Source organism: Delphinapterus leucas, chromosome 15, assembly GCF_059928025.1.
Source record: "Delphinapterus leucas isolate spDelLeu-1000000601 "Yukka" chromosome 15, BTC_Dleu_Yukka2, whole genome shotgun sequence".
Taxonomy (NCBI): Eukaryota; Metazoa; Chordata; class Mammalia; order Artiodactyla; family Monodontidae; genus Delphinapterus; species Delphinapterus leucas.
Genome location: NC_143143.1, coordinates 80,444,514 through 80,457,186, shown reverse-complemented (window position 1 = coordinate 80,457,186; position 12,673 = coordinate 80,444,514). Strand labels below are relative to the sequence as shown.

Below are 12,673 nucleotides of genomic sequence, written 5' to 3'. Positions count from 1 at the left end.
CTCGGGGGGCACTTGTGGGGCAAGACGATTGCACGTGTGTTGCTGTGCCATCACGGAGGGGTCCTGACAAGGTATCAAGCCGTGGATCCCTCTAGAACCAACAGCACATTGCAGCGCGGTGCTCGCCAGTGTTTCTGCGGGGCAGAAACATCTGTTGGAAGAACAACAACAGCTGTGGCATCTGTTTCACGTAAAAGAAAAGAGGAGGTGAGTCACATACAGATGAATCTGTCCTTCCATTTATCAAAGGCAGAGGTGGACAGGTTGCATTTATGATCAAATGGAGTCTGGAGGGAAAAGCATTAGCAGAATAAAAACGGTTCCTAAAAGACTTAAATACCTGCCCGTCTCAGTAGCTGGTTTCATATACAGAATGTTTATGGGCTTTTGTTGGAATGCATTTCACTTCTTACGTTTAATAGCTTGGACTGATCTTTAACTATCTTTTGCACTAAAGTGTGTGTTTAAAGAAAGAGCTTTTACAGCTCTGGGCAGACTCTTTTATGTACAAATTAGTTTTCAACACGCCAGAGTAATACCTTTGTAAAAAACGAGATTTTTTTTTTTTTTTTTAAGGAGGCATCTGAACCGGTTGCTTTCTTTCCTAGGCAAAGAAAGGCAAGTCCTTTTGATCTTAAAAAGAGCGTTTGATTTTAACCTTGAGAGTTTGTTTGTACTGGGGACCGAGAAAAGAACTCCTTGAATGAAGAAGGAAATAAAAGTAGATACATTGTATTTTAAGGCACTTATTCGCTTAGTGGATGGATTTAAACAACAGTATTTTTTCAAAATTTGGGAGCATAGTGCCTCTACTTGAGCTTAGACCCAGGAAAAAATTAAATGGGCTGTTTTTTATTACATGGTCGTGTATCGTGGCTGTCAATATATTTGTCTTAATGACAACCAGCTTCCCCGCCAAGTTGCTAATGATAACACTGGCTGTCATTTAGCCTTTACAATGTGCCAGGCTCTGTTCTAAACGCTGTCCAGATATCACTTTCCTTCAGGAAAGTGAGTATCACATTAATCCGAGGTTTTAATGTACCCAGGACGGTGTCAAAAATTATACTGTAAATATTAGACACTAGCTGAAAATTCTGGACTGTTAGAATTGAGGAACAGGTGATAAGGCTCGTATGTTTAGGCTCATGCTATCAGCATTCTTGTCATTTCTGTAAATTTTTACTCTAAGAACTGATTCTTATATTTTCTTTCAAAAGTTAGAAAAATTGCCCTTTAAATGCCCACTTCCCCAAATGCAGCAGTTCAGGAGCCAATTGAATAGCTTTCTGTTTAATTCAAAGTGAGTCTTCAAATGTATGCTGGCATCAAATCTTTACTGAGGGTGACACTGCCAGGTACAGGTGAAGCACGGCCACAGTGGTGGACAGGACAGGGTCCCGGTGCTCAGGGAGTTTTTGGTCTAGAGAGAGAAGAGGTACAAAAACCTCACAGTTACAATGCAAGGTGCCCAGCGCTCTGGTGGGGAAGGCCAAGTGTTGGAGAGGATGTCCGGACACAAGGAGAATTAGCCTACCTGGCCCAGGGAACCTTCCATCAAATGTATAAACCTGGAGCCCGAAAGATCCTTGTCTTGGGGCTATAAACTGGTCATCAATATTCATGAATATTTGAGAAGCTATTTACTACTTTACTTTGAGTGGGGAAACTCTTGTTGCCTTCTTGTTATTGGTCATGGGCTACTAAGGCCATTCTGAGTTTTTGAATAGTCACGTTTCATTTTCATGGGCATCCAAAGCCAGCCCATTGCTTGAGTTAGGAAAAGACTGAGTTATTTATGGAAAGAGAATGAAGGACTGAGCTTTACCTGTCTTGGGATAGGTGTCTGTGATGCATCCAAATCCCCATCCTAATTAAGTAAACCCGTTCAGCCTCTGATAACTGACCCTTGAAAGTATTTAACCTTAAAAACTTAATGTGATCAATCCATTCCTATCCTAAGAAGAGCGCAGAAAGTTTTAGAACTATGCTTTACCAACACAGTTTTTTTTTTTAATTGAATGCTCTGGGACAGCACCTCAACTGGAGTGGAAGGAGCTCCAGAATGAGATTAGGTTCAGAAGATGGGGTCTGTGTTGGGGACATGGCAGGCATTTAATATAGTCAAGCCTGTGGGCGATATTTTGAAGTTATAGTAACCGCTCAGAAAGTCTAAAAATTGTCACTTATCTTCCTTTTGGAATAAGTGAATTTGTTTCCCTAGATTCACCCATGAAATTTGCATCTGTGTTTGTTCCACTACAAATTTCCATTTTTGGTTGGTTGTATCATTGGAATTTGAAATATGGAGTGCTCACTCTGCCCTACGTGCTTATAAAACATGGAAAAGTTGTGAAATAGCCACTCATTTCTCCTCCAGTCTGTAAACTTGTGGATATTCAAATACATATATCTGTAAAGGTTTTTAACAACAACAGCCTTCTGATTGTTAAGATTTCTGTTCTGATCCCTGGCTGCACAGTCTGTATTTTGGGGAAAAATCAATTGTCCTGGAAGTGTAATGAAAGAGTCCAGCCCTCAGAAAGTAACAGGAATAAAACTTCTCAATCAATGGCTTTCTTGGTGGGAGTAGCACATTATGCATAAGTGGCCGTCAATGTATCGATTGAGAATTCTTAGGGTAAATTATGCCTTCGGCTCAGCGGTGTCAGCTGTCTCTCCTCTCCCACCCACTCAGTCCTCCCCCCCCCACCACCCGGTTTCACTGTGTGTCTCTTACTGGATTGGAATTCCAACCACAAACCCACAGAGCCGTGAATTGGGAGAAAGATGCCACCATTTCATTCTGGGGGAAACACACAAATCTTCTGTGTTTTCAGAACGACAATCTTATTTTTGTGCCTTATAAAACTACATTCAGAGCATAGCATAATTAAAACAAGGCCAGAATTCATGAACAAATGAAGCATTTACTACATAGGCCAAAGAAAAGATAAATTATATGCCTGAAAGGTTTCACTGAGCTGTGATTCACACAAACCAATGTGTTGGCAGGGATGAGGTGGGTTTTTTGTAATTTTTCTCTCACCCCAACAATTGAACCAGAATTATAAATACGCATTTAACAGATTCAGCCCTCTCAAAATTGATCGCATCATGAAAACTTGATCTTTAGTGGGTAAAAAAAAAAAAAGCAACACTAAATTTCTGTTGTCACTGGTTAATTCCAGAAGTGTCTTTATGTTGGGGGTACGGGTGCTTTAAGTGTTGCCAAGCACAGATTCAGGAGATTTAAACAAGAATATCCCTTTTCTTTTAAAAGTTTAATTAAATTCTGTGTTATTTAAACACCAACCTTGTGCAAGGCACTTAAAAGATAAATTATGGTCCTAGACCTTCAAAGATCATGTGATCTAGTAAGAGACACACTATTTTTTTTAAAATCATATGGTATTTGTCTGTTTTCAATTCACTCTTTTTTTTAATTAATTAATTAATTTGTTTATTTTATTTTGGGCTGTGTTGGGTCTTAGTTGCTGCGCGCGGGCCTTCTCTAGTTGCAGCGAGCGGGGGCTACTCTTCGTTGCAGTGCGCGGCCTTCTCATTGTGGTGGCTTCTCTTGTTGTGGAGCATGGGCTCTAGGCGCGTGGGCTTCAGTAGTTGTGGCTCTCGGGCCCAGTAGTTGTGGCTCGTGGGCTCTAGTGCTCAGGCTCAGTAGTTGTGGCGCACGGGCTTAGTTGCTCCGCGGCATGTGGGATCTTCCCGGACCAGGGCTCGAACCCGTGTCCCCTGCATCGGCAAGCGGATTCTTAACCACTGTGCCACCAGGGAGGTCCCGAGACACACATTTTTAAGGGAGGTTGTGATAAGTGCATTGATCCTGAAATTCATTCAGGCTACTGATTTTTAGAGAAGTACTCAGTGTTTTGCTTCCTCCTCTTCTTTTCTCTCTTGAACACATGCCATTCAGGCTTTGTCCTCCATAAAACCTGCTCTTGTCAAAGCTGCCACGATGTCACACCTCCCCGCACCCCTCACCTCAGCTGCCAAACTGAGTACATCTCCATCCTTATCCTACCCTACTTGCGGGTCACATCTGACACAGCCCACCATCCCTTCCTTCTTGAAGCAGCATCCTCACTTGGTTTGCAGGCTCCCCACCTCCCTGGCTGCTCTTCCTTAATCTCTCGTGCTGAGTCTTACCCTCTAAACATCGGAGTCCCCATCGTTCAGTTCTTGGATGTCTTCGTCTTTAACTACACTTCCTTCCTTGGAGATCTCCCCCAGTCCCAAGGGTTAAATATAGCCATCTGCTGACAGGTCCCAGATTGATGTCTCTAGCCTAGATCTACCCCTGAAGTCCAGACTTGAGTATCTAGCTGCCTCTGGTACCTGTCTACTTGGATTTCTACACCGCTGTTTGAATGTTTGCTGGACATCTGGACCTCGATAGGTCCAACACTGAACTCTTCATCCACACTCAACACCACCACCACCGACAACATAACCACGTGTTTAATCCACAGGCTTCTCATCTCAGTTACTGGCAACTCCATCCTACCACTGCTCTTTAGTGGTAGAACTGGAATGAAAGAACCAAGATCTCTACAGTCCTTTTCTACATGGTATAAAGTAGTGATTTAGAACATAAGCATTGAAGTCAGGTAGCCTAGGTTTCAACTCTGTGGCTGTCACCTACTGGCTGTGTGACCTTGGGCAAGTTACTTAACCACTCTGAGCCTCAGTTTCTTCATCTGTAAAATGGGGATAATAATAATATCAAGCACATTTTCACATTATTCACACTTGTGAAAATTAAATAAGTCATGTAAAGTACTTAACACAGACCTATTGCATTTTGAGAAATATTATCAGTATCACGGTTTTTCTCCCTCTTACTTCACATTTTAGTCTTTTTACCCTGCCCCTCCATAGACTTCAACCAAAACCTGCAGAGATAGCACAATTGAATCTAATTTGAAAGCTACATAACCAAAGGCATACGTCCTAATTTGGGTTAAAAAAAGATGCCTGAGTTGTAAAATTATTTTTAGAAATAATAGAATTTATTCTACACCCATACCTGCAAGCCCCATACCCGCAAGCCCCATTTTCTTTGTCTGACATTCAAGGGTCTCTACAAGTTTTCCTTTGTCTGTTTGTCTAACTGTATTTTCCCCTATTCCCCTAAATTTATCTGGTCAAAATGGCCAACATATGACCTGTGCAGATGCCATCTGCTCCCCAGGATTTTCTCTACCTGTATCTCCTTCTCTCTCTGTTTATCAGAAATCTACTTCACCTTCAAGTGCCAAGTTCTCCGTGAAGCTGACCAGATGTCCCCACTCCTGGCTGGTTTCTGATGACATGAATCCCTCTAGTGTTTCTTTTCTCTTTTTTTTGGTATTCTATATGTTAAGTGAAATTCTGTGATAAAATCACTTTGAAGGAATCATCTCACTGAAACATCAAAACTTACAAGGGAATTTTTGTATCTTTACCATTTTACAGATGAAGAAATCAAAGCTTTAGAGAAATCAAGTCACTCACTCCAAGTTACACAGCTGAAAAAGAATACGTGTCCGTCTCCAAAGCCCATACTTCTCATGCTCAATATTATGTTTTTACCAATTATTTGAAACTGCAATAACGTTGCAACTATGAAAAATTAAATGATGATGTGAGGAAGTGCTTTTAAAAATTTTAGTACATGCAATATTGGAAATATCAAGTTAATCTCAAATCAAAAAGAAAAAAAAAATCCCCTCATTCCAGCATTTGAAGGCCAAGTGAATTACAAGGTGTGTTTTTTATTTCATCCTGTTTACCTCTGGCCAGAAGGCCATGACATTTCAACAGGTAGAGAGAACTATCCACTCAAAAGTGTTTGTCAGTAAAGAGGGAAAACCTGTCTTAAATTATACAGGTTATGGAGTAAGCAAGGTTTTCAGCTATAACGCTATAATTTTTATGAACTTTATAAATTAGCACTAAGAAACATTTGATGTGAAACATTTACTGTAGCAGAGGTGCAAGTGTTAGGAGCCTGATTGACACAGGAATGAGTTCAGATTTTACCACTTACTAGCCGTGTGGTAGAGTCAAATAATAACAATTGCCCCAGTTTTTAATAATTGGTTATTCCTCGGCTGTGTAGTAAGCATTTGTCACACCTTAATGGCTTTGATTCTTATAACAACACGACAAGGTAGATATTTTTATTGCCATTTAACAAATGAGGAAGCCAGGGCTCAGAGAAGTTAAGTTACTGGCTCAAGGCCACACAGCTAAATTAGTGGCAGAACTGGAATCAAGATCTGGCAGTGACCAAAGCCTGTTACACTCACTCATTTCAAAACCTTGTGTTTTCATTCACAAGAGGAAGATACTGCCTGCCCTAGACGCTATTGCAAGGACAGAGATGACATGGGCAGTCAGTAATAATAATGCTAAATGAAATAGTATATTTTCTAAATTGTCAGAAACTTAGAAATAAAGAATAATGAAATAGAGCAAATGGTCTTCCAGTATGATGGAGTTTGGATAGTATATCATCTATGGTACCTTTGGTTGCAAGTAAAGAAAAAAAAAACTCAATCAGTAGTGGCTTCGTTAATGAAAGGAAATGTACTATTTCTTGTACATAATAAGAATTCGAGAAGTGGGTTGTTTAGTCTGGTTCAGCATCTTCACAGTCCCAGAATGCATCAGTCTTCAGTGCCCTCTGTGTATTGGCTTGGTTCACAGGCTTGATCTCTTGTGGTTTTTCTTTTTCTTTCTTTTTTTTTTTTTATGGTATAGTTGATGTACAATATTATATAAGTTTTGGGTGTACAAGATAGTGATTCACAATTTTTAAAGGTTATACTCCATTTATAGTTATTGTAAAATATTGGCTTTGTGGTTTTAAGAAGGTTGCCATAGTTCCAAGCAGTGTATAGAGTCATAATGTTCTATCAAACAAAATAGGAGTTTCCTAAAAGTTACTCATTGGTGAAACCAAGTCACATATCTGGGTGGAGGTACAATGGGGGGGTTGGAAAGTTTCTTCAGTAGAAAGCAGGCTCTGCCCGCAAAGAAGATATGTCACAGGTAGAAACCAGATATATTATTTTCTATCCAACTTTATGTGAGAAAAACATTAAGTGGATGGAGCTGCTAAAGGCTACTACAGTATCCCCCAATGGTAATTTATTTAAATAAATAGCTCTTTTTTTTTTTTTTTTTTTTTTTTGCGGTACGCGGGCCTCTCGCTGTTGTGGCCTCTCCCGTTGCGGAGCACAGGCTCCGGATGCGCAGGCTCAGCGGCTATGGCTCACGGGCCCAGCCGCTCCGCGGCACGTGGGATCTTTCTGGACCAGGGCACGAACCCGCGTCCCCTGCGTCGGCAGGCGGACTCTCAACCACTGCGCCACCAGGGAAGCCCAATAAATAGCTCTTTAACTTGACTATGATCCACAGTAGGAAATAGATTTTACATCTTGACGTGATACATGTGCATGTACATGAAACAAAGAATTCACCAAATAGTAGTATTCTTACAGCACGTAACACAGGCTGGTATTTTCTGTTCTTTCCAGTCTATTTCATTTGATGGTTTTAATGCTGGTTTTGATCCATTAAATTATGTTCCAATCCACCCGTAGTCACAATCTGAAGTTTGAAAAACTCTTTTCTACCACCATCACCCTTTTCACATAGGGAGACAGTAATCTTGAGGGATGTGACTGTTTCTTATGCAACTGGGTGTCCCCAGTGCACCCTGCCTGGCACACCCTGGCAGGCAGTAATGTTCGTTAGATGAACTTGACAAGGATGAAGGTGGCACGTACACATCATGTTACAATTTTTCAAAGAATGTTAGAATATATTATTGCAATCTCATTATCACCTCTGCCTAACACAACTTTAAATAAAAATGATTTCAAAATATATGTACGCTATAGATGTTTTCTCATAGATAAACTATGTAGAATCATGAATCTCTACTATTTATTTGGTATTTTTCATTCAGCCTTTAACATGTTAGGGTGTTAATCATCACGGCTGAGTATCAAGTGAATTGTGTTTTGCAGTGAATTTGCAAAATAAATTTTGAGTTTACTTTCCCTTTGGCATTATCCAGTCTGATTCTCTCCTTCCAAGGTTATAATAACAGTCCTGATTTATTGAGCATTTACTGACTCACAGAGGAGTGCAGTAACTTGCATAAGATAAAGTGACTAGAAAGCGGCAGAGCTGGAATTTGTCACCTACAGGCTTAGTCACTGTGCCTGTGAGTTTAAAAAGAGGGAACGTTTAGAACCTTTGGAAACATATCTTTTTAAAACTCCTGAAGCTAGTATTTCCCAAACTGACATTCTGTGGACTCACCAGTCCAGTGAGATCAGCCTAGAAATAGGGTGCCACCGTCAAATAGTTTCAGAAAATAGTACTTGCTTTATACTCTCCTGAAGATTCACAGTGATGTCAGCCTACTAAAGCCTCTGAAAAGTCCTGCAGCAAACGCACACCTGCTTCACTTTAACTGCTTCTCAGACTTAATTATCCATAGAACAGTTGCATCTTTCAAGGAATAGTTCTTCTAGGAAATGCTGAGCTACGCATGTAGACCAAAGTTGGAAAATGGGCTCTTGTAGGATGCATCATGCCACAGATGGGTTTTATTTGACCTACACAGTGTCTTAAATAATATTTTAATTAATTGATAACATTTTGAAATTGACAAAGTTCACAATAGTTTTAAATTATGAGATTTCAATAGAATTCCGTATTTCAGAAATTTCTGAAAAATGGGAAGTTTCATCCTATATTCCCAGGTGGGATGTCAGTTTTGACTGCCCCTCGAGATGGGGCATTCACTCCCCAGTTCACCCAAGTCCCCACCCCTCCCTGTTGGTTCCTAAGAGACAGCGTGTGAGTTGTCCTTCACTATAACACTTGCACTGTTATTTTCTTGTGGTAGAGTTGAGAGTAATTCCATCAGAGACCACTTTGCATCCTTCATAGCACATAAGGCAATTTGAAGCAACTTAGGTGACCATCTGGCTAATAAACTATAAATCCAGCCCAAGAGTCAGTTTGTCGGCAGGTGTTGAACAGTAAATGGGAGGCATTGATACTTTAATTTATTCATTCAACAAACATCTGAGTGCTTTCTTTGGGCCAGGAATGATTTTAGGATGGATAGAATGATGTACCTCATGGGAGCTTTCATTCTAGTGGAAAGACCAGCAATAAACACGAAAATAAATACACAAAGAGTTCCAGTGTATTAAAAGGATTACAAATGAAATAAACAGAGTTTTGAGAAAGCAGAGAAGAGAAGGGGCTGGTAATTAGGATTGGGTAGGGGGTAAGGTCAGGAAGGATTTGGTCTAATGTAAAACTTCAGGAAAAAGGATGTGACTTTTCTTTTTTCTGCATAAGGCCAAACCATTCTTAGAAAATCTGCAGCTTAATTTTGGCAGCATTCAAAACAGTTTTCTCACTACTGGGAAGTGTTTGTTAAACAGATGACAAACTCGTTCTAGGCTATGGGTTATTTGCTTTTGTATTTTGAAGTGGTTTTTTTTGATGTTGGATATTTTTTTCTCTAATAAATGTAAATTGTCATTATCAGTCTGGAGGTTGCACATGTTGGAACTGATCATAGAACAGAAGAATCTACCACAGATTCTTTTTTTGCCTGATGTGAAGTGGGAATCACTCTCCACCCACCCTTTGCCCACAGTAAATGTATTTTTCAATTTTATATCATACATAATGGACTCTATTTAAGAGTGTGCCAGGGCTTCCCTGGTGGCGCAGTTGTTAAGAATCCGCCTGCCAATGCAGGGGACACGGGTTTGAGCCCTGGTCCGGGAGGATCCCACGTGCCGTGGAGCAACTAGGCCTGTGCGCCACAACTACTGAGCCCGCGTGCCACAACTAGAAGCCACCGCAGTGAGAAGCCCGCACACTGCGCAGCAAGGAAGACCCAATGCAACCAAAAATAAATAAATTAAAAAAAAAAAGTGTGCCAACTTATGTGTTCTTAGGAATATCCTCAAAGTAATTACTGTTGCCAAAAACAGAAGCAAGGGAAGAACATTGTATTGCTTAATCCTCGACCCACATTTCACTTGCCATTGGAAATCAAGTTGACAAATTCACTTACCCCTCAAGCAGAGGAGTTACTGAGACAGAAAATGGAAAACCCTTATTTATAGGAAGAAAGTGTGAATTGCTTTCTCTGATAGATTTCTTTCCACTCTCCACCTATGACTACAGTGAACAACTGGTTTATTTAATCTTTTAACTAAAACATCTCTGCATCCGTCAATATCATGGGCTAATGAGGCTCTACCATGTCAAGGTGCTATGTTACACTTCTGCCACCAAGATAGAATATGAGTTTTTAACATCCTGAGGTTATGTCTACAGAGTATTAAAACAGGTGGTGATCTTATGATTTATAATAAAGAGCATCATACTGGATAATTTGTCCAACCTCGCTTGATTCAATTAGTATAAGCAGCTAAAATGAACAGTTGCCTCTCTCTCCTCCCAAAAAGAGGAGGGAAAAATAGGTAAGTGGAGCATTTTTAGATCTGTGTCATGCAGATTCCCCAATTAGAAAACATGCCAGAAGACAGTATGAAAATCTGGATTTCACATTTCAATATTTTTATGTTCTTTTTATTGCTCTCTGAAGTGTCTGATAATTTCTTAACTACCTGCATCACTAGGAAGTTTATTTCAACCGTGGCACTTTGGCAGTACGCAATTTTAAAGCCTTAAGAAGGTTTGAAAAGGCAGTTTGACATCTAGGAATTTATTGAGAAAATGGGCAACATTTTATCCACAAGGTTTTTTTTTTTTAAGTCTGGCATTGTCTGTAAGAGAAAAGTTGGGAAGATCTAAAAGATCTAATTGCAGGGTTTTTGTACTGATTGTGGTACACCCTTACACTGGACATCATAACAAAGATGACATAGAAATAGAAGTATTGACATGTGAAGACGGTTATAACATAATGTTAAATAAGAAAAGCAGGTTCTGGACTTCCCTGGTGGTCCAGTGGTTAAGACTCTCTGCTTCCACTGCAGAGGGTGTGGGTTCCATCCCTGGTTGGGGAAGTTCCACATGCCACGTGGTGTGGCCAAAAAAAAAAAAAAAAAAGGAAAAAGCAGCTTTCAAAATAGTATATACAGAAAGTTCCCTTTTGGGTAAAAATCATATTTGCCTTGCCTGCCCACGCATGTTCATCCTTCCACCCAAAGAGCAGTGTGGAAAGAAAAATTGCAGATTTTTAGTAGTAGTTATTTTCTGTAATGGGATAATGGGTGTATGTTATATTTTTACTCTTTGCTTATCTAGATTTTCTCTTTTTTAGAAATAGAGCAAGTAAGTACTGAGGACTGCCTAAGTATAAGGAAAATACTACAATCTAGGTAATTTCCTGATTCCTCCACTAGATAGCGCTATGAAGCTTGCAGCATCCTGAACTGTATTAGAAACTGCAGTAGTAACAAGCGGTTTAACAGGTTATTTTCGCTCACAGTAATTCCGGAACTGTGCAATCCAGAACTTGTGTGGCAATTTCTTGCTCAGAAATAACACTGATTTTTAACACGTATAGCTAATGTGTATTTTGGAAAGAGAAATTTTGTTGTGGATGGCAGTTTTCAAAGTCCTTTTGTAATTGGCACTTCTTAAGGTTGTGCTACTTGAGTTCTTTCCTAATTTTTGCTTAAAAGATGTGAGTGCATTTTTATCGGTTGATGTGAATTGGGAAGGTATAGTGGGAAAAAATAAAAATACAAAATTAGCTACAGGGGTAGACCTTCCTTTGGTGGTTTTGGGCTTTGTAGTAAAACAAAGTTTAAAACAAAAAAATCCCGACTCTTTCGGAAATGTTGACGTTCTGTTAAATATTATTGGTAGACTTTGTTCTTAGAGTTCCTTCCTGCTTGTTTCAGTAATTTGCTTCCCCTTCTATGGAAATTGGAGGATAAATTTTTATTTTTAAGAATTAACCAAATCCCATTTTTCATCCCCAATCTGACAATGGGTGTATGCAGGTGATGTGCTCCCAGAAGAAAAAAAGTAAAGACGTGATGTATGTCTAGAGAACATTGTTGCTGAGCAAATGATGCCCTTTGTGCCGCTGGGGCAACCAAGTGGGAGAGGAAACATAGCTCCTCCCTTTAATCCCAGACAGCCTGTGGCTCGAATTTCCAACAGATGGAAAAGAGTAATGGGTTTCCGTACCAGTCAACATTTTTCTAGACAAATTTTCCTGTGTTAAACTGCCTGTTAGACACTGATTTCTCGGTACAAAGATTCAAAATGAAACCGGTATGCACAATCGGTGGGGACATCTAGATGAGGTAGACATTCATCACAAATAGTTCCAGACAAGGCTTTTTTTAGCCTTGATCGTCCTGCCTTCACTTGTATTTTCACTTGGACAATGCAGACCTTGCTTAGAGAAAGACGAAAGCCAATTGACAATTTACAGTGGAAGGAAGGTACCGGAAGTTCCATGTGCGTTTTATTATAGGCAATCAAATTAGGATGAGGCAGCACAATTTTTCAACATGACAAATTGTGATCACTTAACCAGTGTTCCTGTCTGTTTGCCCTTGGAAGCCAACAGAAAGGAAAAAAATACAGGCCTCTTCCATATGGATGAAAAACAAGCTGACACCATGGACACCTTTTTTGC

The 12,673-nt window shown here is 39.9% G+C and overlaps 1 protein-coding gene across 2 annotated transcripts in view; it reads left to right on the top strand.

Moving 5' to 3' along the window:
• The window catches only part of BCAS1 (brain enriched myelin associated protein 1), a 99,961-nt gene that overhangs the window by 30,136 nt on the left and 57,152 nt on the right, over window positions 1–12,673 (top strand). The gene's annotated exons all lie outside the window — the stretch shown is intronic.